Below are 12,992 nucleotides of genomic sequence, written 5' to 3' on the forward strand. Positions count from 1 at the left end.
TGCCCTCCCAGGAACCCGGTAGCAGGGCGGCCGCAGCGTCTCGCGCAACCCAACCGTCCGCCGGCTGGCCGCCATCGCTAAGTGGCCTGCGGGGGACGTGCTCCCGCTGTGCCGTGGGGGCCCAGCCTGGTGTCTTCTCTGAGGCCCCGCGGCTGCCGCTCCCCGCAAGGGGATAGCCGCGGAGGTGGGGACCGCCTCCTCATGGGGACGTACACCCAGCTCTCCACGTCGGATTCCGGGGCTCTCTGTCCTGCCAGAAGGCCCAGCTGGCCTGCGGGTCCTTAGAGTGGCAAAAACATCCGAAAACTGAGATGGAGGGTCCGGTGGGTGTCTGCACTTTTGTGCTGGGCACCCCAGGGAGGCCCGGGGGCTGGCTGGACAACGCGGTCTGCTGGGCTGGGGGGGGGGTTTGGAGGAGCAACTGATGCCCTTTGCACTTTGGGTAGCAAGTGTCTGAGGTGTCTCTGGGCCCTGTGCCATGTGGGGGCGGGGGCGGGGGCGGGGTGGGAGGAGGAGGAGGAGGAGGAGGAGGAGGAGGTGGGAAGGGCCGTGGCCTGCAGTCGTGTTCCCCGGGGTGGCACAGCATGTGGCTTCTTCCACAGGCTGCTTGGCCTGGGCTCCCTGCACCTGGGCCTTTGGAGGACTGGCCCTGTGCTTGCCAACACTTCCTGCAGGGACCCAGAGCTGGGAGGTTGCATCTCTCAGCCCTGGGTCGGGCAGAGCCCCAGCGGGCCATGCCCACAACCTCTCTCAGCAGGGGTCCCCCAGAAGGCTCCTTTGGGACCAGGATTCTCTTGCGGGTGACTCTTTAAGGTCTGGCCCCTGGATGGAGGGGCACCAGGAGTAGAGGAGCAGGAAGGGGAAGGGGGTGGCCATGCGAGGGGACACTTTCAGGCCAAGTCCCAGCTTCAGTCTGATCCTCCTGGGAACCCCGGGGTGGACATCACACCTCCTGGTTGCCCCACTCTGAGACAAGGAGCCGGGCTTCCCATTCCCACAGCAGCCAGTCGTGGGCTGAGGACACCTGGGGCGTTGGGAACTCCCTGGCTTCTCCTTGGTTTAACATCTGGAGCTGCTTGTGAATTGTGCCGCCACACACACCCGAGTGCAGGTGTCTTCCGCACAGACTGCGGGCCTCGCTCTTCTGAATGCCGCTAGCTCGCGACCCACCCACGGGTGAACCTGGTCAGGGTACTTTCTCTCAGGGGCAGACTCTGATCCGGGTGGGCTACCGGTGTCTCTGTTTGCTCCTTTCTTTCTTCCACTTCGGGAAAGGCTTCCTTACTGGGTGTGGAAATCTCCTATGCCTTTCCTCGCCTATTCTGTCAGCTCTAAAATTCTCTTTCGGTTGCCACCCTCACAGATGGATTAGGAAACTCTTTGCGGTGCACTCATTAGTGAAATGACCTCAATGACGCTGGAATCCAATATCTAATCGCCGATTTTTAGCGAGTCCACACGCCAGGGTGGTTGGGGTCCAGTGCAGCCCCGGCCAGGCCCAGGCCCCTTGGACTGGGCCACAGGAGGACAAAGAGGAGGGTCCCGGCCCCCACGGTAGGTAGAGGTGCGGGCAGTTCTCCAAGGGCTTGGGTGTTTTCCAGAGGGAGGAGATGGAGGGGACTGATTTCTTCAGCGCCCCACAAACCACGCCACCCCACCCCACCCATGGGACACATCCCGAGAGAGAGAGAGAGAGAGAGAGAGAGAGAGAGAGAGAGAGAGAGAGAGAGAGAGAGAGAGAGAGAGAGACACCCCATACACTGGCTCCCCTCCCCCGTGCGCTGTGCCCCAGCCCTGGCCCGGGGGAATAGGCGGCCGCAGGGCCACAGGGTGGGGGGCGCAGCTGAAAGGGGTTGTGGGGGAGGGCCGCCCCGGGCTGGGGTCAAAGGGCGAGCGCCCCGCCCCTCCCGCCCGTGCGCTGGGGGTGGGGGGCGGGGAGGTGAAGGAGGCCAGGCAAGGAGAGGAGGGGGGCTTGAAGGTCTCCACCTTGGCGGGTCCAGCCGTGGAGGCGCATCTTGTGTGAGTGTGAGTGAGTGAGTGAGTGTGAGTGTGAGTGTGTGTGTATACAGAGACAGCCCCCAACCCCGGCCCGCCCCGCCTGTCACCCCGGTCCCTCGGAGCCCGCGGGACCCGGCCGGCGAACTCAACAGGCCCGACCCGGCGCGGGGCCTGGGGCGGGGGGAGGAGGCGGCGGGGAAGCGCAGAGAGGCTCGGCTTCTTGAGCGGGGCAGGGGCGCCCTCCGCCGTCCACGGCCACACCACCCCGAACGCGCCCGATCCCGTCTGGTCTCGGAAGCTAAGCAGGCTCGGGCCTGGTTAGAACTTGGATGGGAGACCGCCCGGGAATACCGGGTGCCGTAGGCTTCTTCTTTTTTTTTTTGCCTCTGGTTCTGTCGCGTTTCTGGGAGTGCGGGGGCGGCCCGGGGTGGGGGTGACCCCCACCCTCAGCGCCCGCCGCGGTGCCTGGCGCCCCAGCCCGCACCGTGGGGCCTCCTCTTGTCCCGAGCCGCGACACCGCCGCCACGCGGCAGCATGCGTGGCTTCTGGACAGTCAGGTCTCAGACCAAAGGTCTGCTCTGTGGGAGCCGACACGCTGGAGGAAACCTTGAGAGTCTGAGAGGGGAGGGAGTTCCAGAAGAAGGCCAGGATGTCATTTTGAGGGAGTATGTGACCAGAACTCCTCCCGTTGCTTTTGGGGTTCTATGGGCTACACGTAGGAATCTTTGGTGGTGGCACCTGATGTTGGGGGATCCGGAGTCACACCCAGACCTGCTCCACAGGCCTCCTTTTACTTTTCTCTTCGGATTCATTTTTTTTTTTTTTTTTTGAGACAGAGTCTCGGATTGTTGCCCAGGCTAGAGTGAGTGCCGTGGCGTCAGCCTAGCTCACAGCAACTGCAAACTCCTGGGCTCCAGTGATCCTTCTGCCTCAGCCTCCCGGGTAGCTGGGACTGCAGGCATGCGCCACCATGCCCCGCTAATTTTTTATATATATATCAGTTGGCCAATTAATTCCTTTCTATTTATAGTAGAGACGGGGTCTCGCTCTTGCTCAGGCTGGTTTTGAACTCCTGACCTTGAGCAATCCGCCCGCCTCGGCCTCCCAAGAGCTAGGATTACAGGCGTGAGCCACAGCGCCCGGCCGGATTCATTATTTTTAAAAAGTGTCTCTTATCTCTATTATTGCATTTTCTTTTCTCTCTCTTTTCAAGCAGATGATGGGAGTCCAAGTATTAAGGTGACATGTGTTGCCCGTGCCCCCCTCCCCCCCCCCCGTGTTCTTATTCATTTACCTCTCATGTTGTTCCAGCATATTGTGGGGGCACCAATGTTAAGGTCGGGTGCGTTGCCCTCTCCCAGCCTCCCCCCTCGGGTCAGAGCTTCAAGTGCGCCCATCCCCCAGTCGGTGCGTACCCACCCCATTCCTAATGGATGTGTATGCCCATCCCCTCCCCCCACCCGCCCGACACCCACCAGAAGAAGGTGATTCCTCTGTGTCCACTTAGGTGTCCATCGGTTCGTACCCATTTGCTGGTGAGCGCGAGCACGTGGTGCTCGTGTGTCCATTCTTGGGATACTTGGCTTACTGGAACGGGTTCCAGCTCTGGCCAGGAGAACCACGAGAGGTGCCCCCTCACCGCTGCTCCTCATAGCCGAATAGCACTCCGTGGTGTCCACGCGCCACATTTTATTTACCCACTCGTGGGTCGATGGGCACTCGGGTGGCTTCCAGGTCTTTGCGATTGTGACTTGTGCCCTGACACGAACCCTAACCCTTACCCAGCCCGTCTCCTCCACGGCCCCTGCCTGACTGACTCCTTCCCGCCCGGCCTATCACCTGTCACCGTCCTCTGCCCCTGCCTGACACGCTCCTCCCCGCCCGGGCCGTCACCGTCCTCGGCCCCTGCCTGACGGGGCTCCTCCGTCGCCTGGGCCTTCCAAGGGCTTGGTGTGGACGCTGGTTCCAGGACGCCCTCCCAGGAACCCGGTAGCAGGGCGGCCGCAGCGTCTCGCGCAACCCAACCGTCCGCCGGCTGGCCGCCGTGGCTAAGTGGCCTGCGGGGGACGTGCTCCCGCTGTGCCGTGGGGGCCCAGCCTGGTGTCTTCTCTGAGGCCCCGCGGCTGCCGCTCCCCGCAAGGGGATAGCCGCGGAGGTGGGGACCGCCTCCTCATGGGGACGTACACCCAGCTCTCCACGTCGGATTCCGGGGCTCTCTGTCCTGCCAGAAGGCCCAGCTGGCCTGCGGGTCCTTAGAGTGGCAAAAACATCCGAAAACTGAGATGGAGGGTCCGGTGGGTGTCTGCACTTTTGTGCTGGGCACCCCAGGGAGGCCCGGGGGCTGGCTGGACAACGCGGTCTGCTGGGCTGGGGGGGGTTTGGAGGAGCAACTGATGCCCTTTGCACTTTGGGTAGCAAGTGTCTGAGGTGTCTCTGGGCCCTGTGCCATGTGGGGGCGGGGGCGGGGGCGGGGTGGGAGGAGGAGGAGGAGGAGGAGGAGGAGGAGGTGGGAAGGGTCGTGGCCTGCAGTCGTGTTCCCCGGGGTGGCACAGCATGTGGCTTCTTCCACAGGCTGCTTGGCCTGGGCTCCCTGCACCTGGGCCTTTGGAGGACTGGCCCTGTGCTTGCCAACACTTCCTGCAGGGACCCAGAGCTGGGAGGTTGCATCTCTCAGCCCTGGGTCGGGCAGAGCCCCAGCGGGCCATGCCCACAACCTCTCTCAGCAGGGGTCCCCCAGAAGGCTCCTTTGGGACCAGGATTCTCTTGCGGGTGACTCTTTAAGGTCTGGCCCCTGGATGGAGGGGCACCAGGAGTAGAGGAGCAGGAAGGGGAAGGGGGTGGCCATGCGAGGGGACACTTTCAGGCCAAGTCCCAGCTTCAGTCTGATCCTCCTGGGAACCCCGGGGTGGACATCACACCTCCTGGTTGCCCCGCTCTGAGACAAGGAGCCGGGCTTCGCATTCCCACAGCAGCCAGTCGTGGGCTGAGGACACCTGGGGCGTTGGGAACTCCCTGGCTTCTCCTTGGTTTAACATCTGGAGCTGCTTGTGAATTGTGCCGCCACACACACCCGAGTGCAGGTGTCTTCCGCACAGACTGCGGGCCTCGCTCTTCTGAATGCCGCTAGCTCGCGACCCACCCACGGGTGAACCTGGTCAGGGTACTTTCTCTCAGGGGCAGACTCTGATCCGGGCGGGCTACCGGTGTCTCTGTTTGGTCCTTTCTTTCTTCCACTTCGGGAAAGGCTTCCTTACTGGGTGTGGAAATCTCCTATGCCTTTCCTCGCCTATTCTGTCAGCTCTAAAATTCTCTTTCGGTTGCCACCCTCACAGATGGATTAGGAAACTCTTTGCGGTGCACTCATTAGTGAAATGACCTCAATGACGCTGGAATCCAATATCTAATCGCCGATTTTTAGCGAGTCCACACGCCAGGGTGGTTGGGGTCCAGTGCAGCCCCAGCCAGGCCCAGGCCCCTTGGACTGGGCCACAGGAGGACAAAGAGGAGGGTCCCGGCCCCCACGGTAGGTAGAGGTGCGGGCAGTTCTCCAAGGGCTTGGGTGTTTTCCAGAGGGAGGAGATGGAGGGGACTGATTTCTTCAGCGCCCCACAAACCACGCCACCCCACCCCACCCATGGGACACATCCCGAGAGAGAGAGAGAGAGAGAGAGAGAGAGAGAGAGAGAGAGAGAGAGAGAGAGAGAGACGCCCCATACACTGGCTCCCCTCCCCCGTGCGCTGTGCCCCAGCCCTGGCCCGGGGGAATAGGCGGCCGCAGGGCCACAGGGTGGGGGGCGCAGCTGAAAGGGGTTGTGGGGGAGGGCCGCCCCGGGCTGGGGTCAAAGGGCGAGCGCCCCGCCCCTCCCGCCCGTGCGCTGGGGGTGGGGGGCGGGGAGGTGAAGGAGGCCAGGCAAGGAGAGGAGGGGGGCTTGAAGGTCTCCACCTTGGCGGGTCCAGCCGTGGAGGCGCATCTTGTGTGAGTGTGAGTGAGTGAGTGAGTGTGAGTGTGAGTGTGTGTGTATACAGAGACAGCCCCCAACCCCGGCCCGCCCCGCCTGTCACCCCCGTCCCTCGGAGCCCGCGGGACCCGGCCGGCGAACTCAACAGGCCCGACCCGGCGCGGGGCCTGGGGCGGGGGGAGGAGGCGGCGGGGAAGCGCAGAGAGGCTCGGCTTCTTGAGCGGGGCAGGGGCGCCCTCCGCCGTCCACGGCCACACCACCCCGAACGCGCCCGATCCCGTCTGGTCTCGGAAGCTAAGCAGGCTCGGGCCTGGTTAGAACTTGGATGGGAGACCGCCCGGGAATACCGGGTGCCGTAGGCTTCTTCTTTTTTTTTTTGCCTCTGGTTCTGTCGCGTTTCTGGGAGTGCGGGGGCGGCCCGGGGTGGGGGTGACCCCCACCCTCAGCGCCCGCCGCGGTGCCTGGCGCCCCAGCCCGCACCGTGGGGCCTCCTCTTGTCCCGAGCCGCGACACCGCCGCCACGCGGCAGCATGCGTGGCTTCTGGACAGTCAGGTCTCAGACCAAAGGTCTGCTCTGTGGGAGCCGACACGCTGGAGGAAACCTTGAGAGTCTGAGAGGGGAGGGAGTTCCAGAAGAAGGCCAGGATGTCATTTTGAGGGAGTATGTGACCAGAACTCCTCCCGTTGCTTTTGGGGTTCTATGGGCTACACGTAGGAATCTTTGGTGGTGGCACCTGATGTTGGGGGATCCGGAGTCACACCCAGACCTGCTCCACAGGCCTCCTTTTACTTTTCTCTTCGGATTCATTTTTTTTTTTTTTTTTTGAGACAGAGTCTCGGTTTGTTGCCCAGGCTAGAGTGAGTGCCGTGGCGTCAGCCTAGCTCACAGCAACTTCAAACTCCTGGGCTCCAGTGATCCTTCTGCCTCAGCCTCCCGGGTAGCTGGGACTGCAGGCATGCGCCACCATGCCCCGCTAATTTTTTATATATATATCAGTTGGCCAATTAATTCCTTTCTATTTATAGTAGAGACGGGGTCTCGCTCTTGCTCAGGCTGGTTTTGAACTCCTGACCTTGAGCAATCCGCCCGCCTCGGCCTCCCAAGAGCTAGGATTATAGGCGTGAGCCACAGCGCCCGGCCGGATTCATTATTTTTAAAAAGTGTCTCTTATCTCTATTATTGCATTTTCTTTTCTCTCTCTTTTCAAGCAGATGATGGGAGTCCAAGTATTAAGGTGACATGTGTTGCCCGTGCCCCCCTCCCCCCCCCCGTGTTCTTATTCATTTACCTCTCATGTTGTTCCAGCATATTGTGGGGGCACCAATGTTAAGGTCGGGTGCGTTGCCCTCTCCCAGCCTCCCCCCTCGGGTCAGAGCTTCAAGTGCGCCCATCCCCCAGTCGGTGCGTACCCACCCCATTCCTAATGGATGTGTATGCCCATCCCCTCCCCCCACCCGCCCGACACCCACCCGAAGAAGGTGATTCCTCTGTGTCCACTTAGGTGTCCATCGGTTCGTACCCATTTGCTGGTGAGCGCGAGCACGTGGTGCTCGTGTGTCCATTCTTGGGATACTTGGCTTACTGGAACGGGTTCCAGCTCTGGCCAGGAGAACCACGAGAGGTGCCCCCTCACCGCTGCTCCTCATAGCCGAATAGCACTCCGTGGTGTCCACGCGCCACATTTTATTTACCCACTCGTGGGTCGATGGGCACTCGGGTGGCTTCCAGGTCTTTGCGATTGTGACTTGTGCCCTGACACGAACCCTAACCCTTACCCAGCCCGTCTCCTCCACGGCCCCTGCCTGACTGACTCCTTCCCGCCCGGCCTATCACCTGTCACCGTCCTCTGCCCCTGCCTGACACGCTCCTCCCCGCCCGGGCCGTCACCGTCCTCGGCCCCTGCCTGACGGGGCTCCTCCGTCGCCTGGGCCTTCCAAGGGCTTGGTGTGGACGCTGGTTCCAGGATGCCCTCCCAGGAACCCGGTAGCAGGGCGGCCGCAGCGTCTCGCGCAACCCAACCGTCCGCCGGCTGGCCGCCATCGCTAAGTGGCCTGCGGGGGACGTGCTCCCGCTGTGCCGTGGGGGCCCAGCCTGGTGTCTTCTCTGAGGCCCCGCGGCTGCCGCTCCCCGCAAGGGGATAGCCGCGGAGGTGGGGACCGCCTCCTCATGGGGACGTACACCCAGCTCTCCACGTCGGATTCCGGGGCTCTCTGTCCTGCCCGAAGGCCCAGCTGGCCTGCGGGTCCTTAGAGTGGCAAAAACATCCGAAAACTGAGATGGAGGGTCCGGTGGGTGTCTGCACTTTTGTGCTGGGCACCCCAGGGAGGCCCGGGGGCTGGCTGGACAACGCGGTCTGCTGGGCTGGGGGGGGGGTTTGGAGGAGCAACTGATGCCCTTTGCACTTTGGGTAGCAAGTGTCTGAGGTGTCTCTGGGCCCTGTGCCATGTGGGGGCGGGGGCGGGGGCGGGGTGGGAGGAGGAGGAGGAGGAGGAGGAGGAGGAGGTGGGAAGGGCCGTGGCCTGCAGTCGTGTTCCCCGGGGTGGCACAGCATGTGGCTTCTTCCACAGGCTGCTTGGCCTGGGCTCCCTGCACCTGGGCCTTTGGAGGACTGGCCCTGTGCTTGCCAACACTTCCTGCAGGGACCCAGAGCTGGGAGGTTGCATCTCTCAGCCCTGGGTCGGGCAGAGCCCCAGCGGGCCATGCCCACAACCTCTCTCAGCAGGGGTCCCCCAGAAGGCTCCTTTGGGACCAGGATTCTCTTGCGGGTGACTCTTTAAGGTCTGGCCCCTGGATGGAGGGGCACCAGGAGTAGAGGAGCAGGAAGGGGAAGGGGGTGGCCATGCGAGGGGACACTTTCAGGCCAAGTCCCAGCTTCAGTCTGATCCTCCTGGGAACCCCGGGGTGGACATCACACCTCCTGGTTGCCCCACTCTGAGACAAGGAGCCGGGCTTCCCATTCCCACAGCAGCCAGTCGTGGGCTGAGGACACCTGGGGCGTTGGGAACTCCCTGGCTTCTCCTTGGTTTAACATCTGGAGCTGCTTGTGAATTGTGCCGCCACACACACCCGAGTGCAGGTGTCTTCCGCACAGACTGCGGGCCTCGCTCTTCTGAATGCCGCTAGCTCGCGACCCACCCACGGGTGAACCTGGTCAGGGTACTTTCTCTCAGGGGCAGACTCTGATCCGGGTGGGCTACCGGTGTCTCTGTTTGCTCCTTTCTTTCTTCCACTTCGGGAAAGGCTTCCTTACTGGGTGTGGAAATCTCCTATGCCTTTCCTCGCCTATTCTGTCAGCTCTAAAATTCTCTTTCGGTTGCCACCCTCACAGATGGATTAGGAAACTCTTTGCGGTGCACTCATTAGTGAAATGACCTCAATGACGCTGGAATCCAATATCTAATCGCCGATTTTTAGCGAGTCCACACGCCAGGGTGGTTGGGGTCCAGTGCAGCCCCGGCCAGGCCCAGGCCCCTTGGACTGGGCCACAGGAGGACAAAGAGGAGGGTCCCGGCCCCCACGGTAGGTAGAGGTGCGGGCAGTTCTCCAAGGGCTTGGGTGTTTTCCAGAGGGAGGAGATGGAGGGGACTGATTTCTTCAGCGCCCCACAAACCACGCCACCCCACCCCACCCATGGGACACATCCCGAGAGAGAGAGAGAGAGAGAGAGAGAGAGAGAGAGAGAGAGAGAGAGAGAGAGAGAGAGAGACGCCCCATACACTGGCTCCCCTCCCCCGTGCGCTGTGCCCCAGCCCTGGCCCGGGGGAATAGGCGGCCGCAGGGCCACAGGGTGGGGGGCGCAGCTGAAAGGGGTTGTGGGGGAGGGCCGCCCCGGGCTGGGGTCAAAGGGCGAGCGCCCCGCCCCTCCCGCCCGTGCGCTGGGGGTGGGGGGCGGGGAGGTGAAGGAGGCCAGGCAAGGAGAGGAGGGGGGCTTGAAGGTCTCCACCTTGGCGGGTCCAGCCGTGGAGGCGCATCTTGTGTGAGTGTGAGTGAGTGAGTGAGTGTGAGTGTGAGTGTGTGTGTATACAGAGACAGCCCCCAACCCCGGCCCGCCCCGCCTGTCACCCCGGTCCCTCGGAGCCCGCGGGACCCGGCCGGCGAACTCAACAGGCCCGAACCGGCGCGGGGCCTGGGGCGGGGGGAGGAGGCGGCGGGGAAGCGCAGAGAGGCTCGGCTTCTTGAGCGGGGCAGGGGCGCCCTCCGCCGTCCACGGCCACACCACCCCGAACGCGCCCGATCCCGTCTGGTCTCGGAAGCTAAGCAGGCTCGGGCCTGGTTAGAACTTGGATGGGAGACCGCCCGGGAATACCGGGTGCCGTAGGCTTCTTCTTTTTTTTTTTGCCTCTGGTTCTGTCGCGTTTCTGGGAGTGCGGGGGCGGCCCGGGGTGGGGGTGACCCCCACCCTCAGCGCCCGCCGCGGTGCCTGGCGCCCCAGCCCGCACCGTGGGGCCTCCTCTTGTCCCGAGCCGCGACACCGCCGCCACGCGGCAGCATGCGTGGCTTCTGGACAGTCAGGTCTCAGACCAAAGGTCTGCTCTGTGGGAGCCGACACGCTGGAGGAAACCTTGAGAGTCTGAGAGGGGAGGGAGTTCCAGAAGAAGGCCAGGATGTCATTTTGAGGGAGTATGTGACCAGAACTCCTCCCGTTGCTTTTGGGGTTCTATGGGCTACACGTAGGAATCTTTGGTGGTGGCACCTGATGTTGGGGGATCCGGAGTCACACCCAGACCTGCTCCACAGGCCTCCTTTTACTTTTCTCTTCGGATTCATTTTTTTTTTTTTTTTTTGAGACAGAGTCTCGGTTTGTTGCCCAGGCTAGAGTGAGTGCCGTGGCGTCAGCCTAGCTCACAGCAACTGCAAACTCCTGGGCTCCAGTGATCCTTCTGCCTCAGCCTCCCGGGTAGCTGGGACTGCAGGCATGCGCCACCATGCCCCGCTAATTTTTTATATATATATCAGTTGGCCAATTAATTCCTTTCTATTTATAGTAGAGACGGGGTCTCGCTCTTGCTCAGGCTGGTTTTGAACTCCTGACCTTGAGCAATCCGCCCGCCTCGGCCTCCCAAGAGCTAGGATTACAGGCGTGAGCCACAGCGCCCGGCCGGATTCATTATTTTTAAAAAGTGTCTCTTATCTCTATTATTGCATTTTCTTTTCTCTCTCTTTTCAAGCAGATGATGGGAGTCCAAGTATTAAGGTGACATGTGTTGCCCGTGCCCCCCTCCCCCCCCCCGTGTTCTTATTCATTTACCTCTCATGTTGTTCCAGCATATTGTGGGGGCACCAATGTTAAGGTCGGGTGCGTTGCCCTCTCCCAGCCTCCCCCCTCGGGTCAGAGCTTCAAGTGCGCCCATCCCCCAGTCGGTGCGTACCCACCCCATTCCTAATGGATGTGTATGCCCATCCCCTCCCCCCACCCGCCCGACACCCACCAGAAGAAGGTGATTCCTCTGTGTCCACTTAGGTGTCCATCGGTTCGTACCCATTTGCTGGTGAGCGCGAGCACGTGGTGCTCGTGTGTCCATTCTTGGGATACTTGGCTTACTGGAACGGGTTCCAGCTCTGGCCAGGAGAACCACGAGAGGTGCCCCCTCACCGCTGCTCCTCATAGCCGAATAGCACTCCGTGGTGTCCACGCGCCACATTTTATTTACCCACTCGTGGGTCGATGGGCACTCGGGTGGCTTCCAGGTCTTTGCGATTGTGACTTGTGCCCTGACACGAACCCTAACCCTTACCCAGCCCGTCTCCTCCACGGCCCCTGCCTGACTGACTCCTTCCCGCCCGGCCTATCACCTGTCACCGTCCTCTGCCCCTGCCTGACACGCTCCTCCCCGCCCGGGCCGTCACCGTCCTCGGCCCCTGCCTGACGGGGCTCCTCCGTCGCCTGGGCCTTCCAAGGGCTTGGTGTGGACGCTGGTTCCAGGACGCCCTCCCAGGAACCCGGTAGCAGGGCGGCCGCAGCGTCTCGCGCAACCCAACCGTCCGCCGGCTGGCCGCCGTGGCTAAGTGGCCTGCGGGGGACGTGCTCCCGCTGTGCCGTGGGGGCCCAGCCTGGTGTCTTCTCTGAGGCCCCGCGGCTGCCGCTCCCCGCAAGGGGATAGCCGCGGAGGTGGGGACCGCCTCCTCATGGGGACGTACACCCAGCTCTCCACGTCGGATTCCGGGGCTCTCTGTCCTGCCAGAAGGCCCAGCTGGCCTGCGGGTCCTTAGAGTGGCAAAAACATCCGAAAACTGAGATGGAGGGTCCGGTGGGTGTCTGCACTTTTGTGCTGGGCACCCCAGGGAGGCCCGGGGGCTGGCTGGACAACGCGGTCTGCTGGGCTGGGGGGGGTTTGGAGGAGCAACTGATGCCCTTTGCACTTTGGGTAGCAAGTGTCTGAGGTGTCTCTGGGCCCTGTGCCATGTGGGGGCGGGGGCGGGGGCGGGGTGGGAGGAGGAGGAGGAGGAGGAGGAGGAGGAGGTGGGAAGGGTCGTGGCCTGCAGTCGTGTTCCCCGGGGTGGCACAGCATGTGGCTTCTTCCACAGGCTGCTTGGCCTGGGCTCCCTGCACCTGGGCCTTTGGAGGACTGGCCCTGTGCTTGCCAACACTTCCTGCAGGGACCCAGAGCTGGGAGGTTGCATCTCTCAGCCCTGGGTCGGGCAGAGCCCCAGCGGGCCATGCCCACAACCTCTCTCAGCAGGGGTCCCCCAGAAGGCTCCTTTGGGACCAGGATTCTCTTGCGGGTGACTCTTTAAGGTCTGGCCCCTGGATGGAGGGGCACCAGGAGTAGAGGAGCAGGAAGGGGAAGGGGGTGGCCATGCGAGGGGACACTTTCAGGCCAAGTCCCAGCTTCAGTCTGATCCTCCTGGGAACCCCGGGGTGGACATCACACCTCCTGGTTGCCCCGCTCTGAGACAAGGAGCCGGGCTTCGCATTCCCACAGCAGCCAGTCGTGGGCTGAGGACACCTGGGGCGTTGGGAACTCCCTGGCTTCTCCTTGGTTTAACATCTGGAGCTGCTTGTGAATTGTGCCGCCACACACACCCGAGTGCAG

At 62.6% G+C, this 12,992-nt stretch overlaps 3 pseudogenes; all 3 read left to right on the top strand.

Annotated features, from left to right (window-relative positions):
* Positions 1 to 2,245: 2,245 nt before the first annotated feature.
* Positions 2,246 to 2,364, top strand: LOC142873977 (uncharacterized; annotated as a pseudogene).
* Positions 2,365 to 6,200: 3,836 nt separating this feature from the next.
* LOC142873978 (uncharacterized) lies at positions 6,201 to 6,319 on the top strand (annotated as a pseudogene).
* A 3,841-nt stretch (positions 6,320 to 10,160) lies between these two features.
* Positions 10,161 to 10,279, top strand: LOC142873979 (uncharacterized; annotated as a pseudogene).
* The last annotated feature ends 2,713 nt before the right edge of the window (positions 10,280 to 12,992 follow it).

Source organism: Microcebus murinus, chromosome 11 (genome assembly GCF_040939455.1).
Source record: "Microcebus murinus isolate Inina chromosome 11, M.murinus_Inina_mat1.0, whole genome shotgun sequence".
Lineage (NCBI taxonomy): Eukaryota > Metazoa > Chordata > Mammalia > Primates > Cheirogaleidae > Microcebus > Microcebus murinus.